Genomic DNA, 3,299 nt, shown 5'->3' with positions numbered 1-3,299 from the left:
AGGAAAGAGAGGTGCACAAATGAGCAGAGCTCCACAGCTAGCACAGCTTACTGTTTTGGCAAAAGCAATTTGCAGAAGCTTTTTGTGTTTCTCCTTGGGGGTTTTGGGTTCTGAACTAATTAAGTAGCAACGAAGCAGGGGACAGAGCAACAAAATGAAAACTCAGCGACATTTTCAAAGGCATAAGGTAAAATAGGCGAGGGGAGATCTTTTAATAAGATGACTGATGGGACCTGCTGATGAGTTTACAGGCTGGTGGTGGTGCTTCAGAACCATCAGTTAGAGGTAGGTTGAGCTTCCAGCATTCCTTATTGCAGAGGTGGCTGGGAAGAGCAACATCTCCCCAAGCTGTGTCTGTAGCATAGGTAGCCCCAACACCCTCCGTCACACAATTTTGGACATCAGTCATCACTCTGTGGCCAACACTGAGGTCAGGTCCATGATGCCTTTGGAGGGCTGTGTCCTCAGTGACTCCAGAGACCTGATGACAAGCTTGGGTTATGGGATTTGCAGTAGGGATGTCTTAGGGGAAGATCTGCCCCCAAACAGAAGAGCAAGATCCAACAGTTCATACTATCTAAAGATGCCCCTTTGGAGCCTTCCTTCCCCCTCTGCTTCCGTGTGATCCTGGGTCCCCACTCAGACCTTCTCATTCACCTCCCAGAAGCCACATCTGCAGGGAATTTAGCCAAAAAACACTGCCAAAAGTCTGTCTCTAACAGGGAGGATACCAACTTGCTCCTCTTTTATTATCCTGCCGCTGGCGAGAAGCCCAGGGTGCAGCTCTTCATGCACACAGCCTGCGGGACCAGGGCTGATTCTGATCTCACCCCACCGGTGGTGACCAGTGGGAGGGTGGGATTTAATCTCTCCTGGTCCTTGCACTGACCCCTGAATTTAGTTTGGAAGCAGAGGTTTAGCGGGGAGGTCTGAGTTGTGGCAGCTGATCCCGAAGCATCGTCATGATGGGGGATTAAAGCAGAGTCTGGAGATAACTCTGGTGTCCACGGTTCTCCATCCGTCCCACCGGCAGCTCGCTGACTGTTTTATCAGCTCTGCTTTGCAGTCTGCAGCCACAATGTGCCTCCGACAGCGTGACTGGCAGTATTTCCGTTGACACGTCCCCTGGGATCCCTGCTCCCACCAGAAATCATTTCCACTTCTTCTTAGGAGAAAAAAAAAAAGCAGTGCTTTGAACATTTTTCATGTCAGAGCTAATTCTGCAGCGCTTCCCTTTGGCTAACACCCGCGCTCGGCGAGGAAAGACAACGTTTTAATAACCGAAGCGAGATGCACCCACCCCTATCAGCACATTAGCACCGTTTGCATGGAGATAATGGATAGTGAATTGTTGTTTCTGCTCTAAACGGCCCCTCTCAGCGGTTGTACATCAGCTGCAGGGTTGTGCTCGTGCTGCGTCTGCAGTCACAGCGCGACAGGGGATTGTTGGTCCCCATCGGGTCCTGTCTGCTGGTCTCTCCTCTGAACCTCCAGAGATGCCCCGGGCTCATGTTTGCCCTGGGGGCTGCAGAGGTTGTAGGACTTTTTCTCTGGGAACTCGGGAAAGTCACTTCACCTTCTTTTGCTTCAGTGTTTGTCCCTGACTGATGTCCCTGGTTGGAAGAGGGCGAGGGGCTCAGTTTAGTTGTGGGCACAGCCTGTGCCCCAGAAAACCATACCCAGACCTGGAGATGTGATAGAAGTGAGGGACAAACAAAGCCCTCTCTAGCTATTAGTGGTGTTCCTGCGCCAAAATCTCGTCACCCTAAATTTAGGGTGATTTCCAGGCTTGCCTGAAGCCAGTTGCTATGACCCAAAGCAAAGATGTCCTAACCAGCCCTTCACCCCGCATCACAGAATCAATCAGGTTGGAAGAGACCTCTGGGATCATCGAGTCCAACCATTGCCCCGACACCACCATGGCAACTAGACCATGGCACTAAGTGCCACGTCCAGTCTTTTCTTAAACACATCCAGAGATGGTGACTCCACCACCTCCCTGGGCAGCCCCTTCCAATGGCTAATGACCCTTGCTGAGAAGAAATGCTTCCTAATGTCCAACCTGAACCTCCCCTGGTGAAGCTTGAGGCTGTGTCCTCTTGTCCTGTCACCAGTTTGCTGGGAGAAGAGGCCGACTCCCACTCCACTACAACCTCCCTTCAGGTAGTTGTAGACTGGTATCGATCAAGCCAGCACATGCTGGAGCAAGGACAGACCCTGCGACCACGGGAGTCCCGTGGTGTCCTTCAAGGCCAGGTCCCCCCAGAAACTCAGCGGCTGCTGGCACCCCCCATCGCCGTCTGGCCCTGGACCGTCCCCCACCATCTCTTCAGGTGCTGACCTTGGGCCAGCGGCCGCCTGCCAAGAAGCAGGGAAAATACATCAGACCCGCAGCGTTTTCACAGCACATTTCATGTTCAACCGGCTGGAACTTCCCCAGGAAATTTTCTTTGTGTCGGCAAAAACCTCAGCAGCTGAAACAGCCTGGCGTTGTGGGGAAGGAAATGGCTCTGATGAGCGTCCCGAGGCTGGCCCTAACCCTCAGGCTTTACTCCCCCTCTGCATCCTCAGCTGCTTCGTGCGTGCATGAAGACAACCAGGATTTTGGGACAGAAAAAGTGCAACGTTTCTGGGTTCAACCTTGAACTTACCTTGTGTTTGGGAACCGACTTGAATTTCACTCACTATCTTTGTATAAATTTTATATGTCTTTGTTTTCTAGAATTATTTTTTCCACACAAAATTGGCAAGAAAACATTCAATTTGCCTCTAATCAATTTTCCTGTGATTTCTTTTTTTTTTTTTTTAAGTTGCCAAAAATAACTCACAGATGTTCGTGGCATGAACAGAAGTCTCCCTGGCTGGTATGAACTGCCACCCTCCCTCCTCCTCCATCCTCCCTCCTCCTGTGCCCTGCGGGACGGTGCAGCACCAGCCGCCCCCAGTTATTTCCACCCACCCGGGTTACGCGGCGGCATCTCAGCGTTAGTGGCTCCACGTGCCGCTAATTGCGGGTGCAATTATTCCCATCCCTGCTACGTCTTGCAATGCCTCCCTCCTCCTGCGCTGACATCAGCTTTGAGCTAAATCTTCCCCAAATTGTTCCCAAAGCTTTGTGTGCGTCACCACCATGTGCAGCCCCGGGACTCGTGTGGGTCCATGTCCCCTTCCCAGGCGGCATTGATGTCTCTCCATCTCAGCAGAGGTGGTTTGTCACCAGCTGCCCCTCCTTGCTGGTAGGCAGTAGATCAGAGTTGGATTTCCACCCAAGCACGGGGCATCTGGGCCCCATCGCTCTG

This window comes from Nyctibius grandis, chromosome 6, assembly GCF_013368605.1.
Source record: "Nyctibius grandis isolate bNycGra1 chromosome 6, bNycGra1.pri, whole genome shotgun sequence".
Taxonomy (NCBI): Eukaryota; Metazoa; Chordata; class Aves; order Nyctibiiformes; family Nyctibiidae; genus Nyctibius; species Nyctibius grandis.
Note: the sequence above shows the minus strand (reverse complement) of the source record.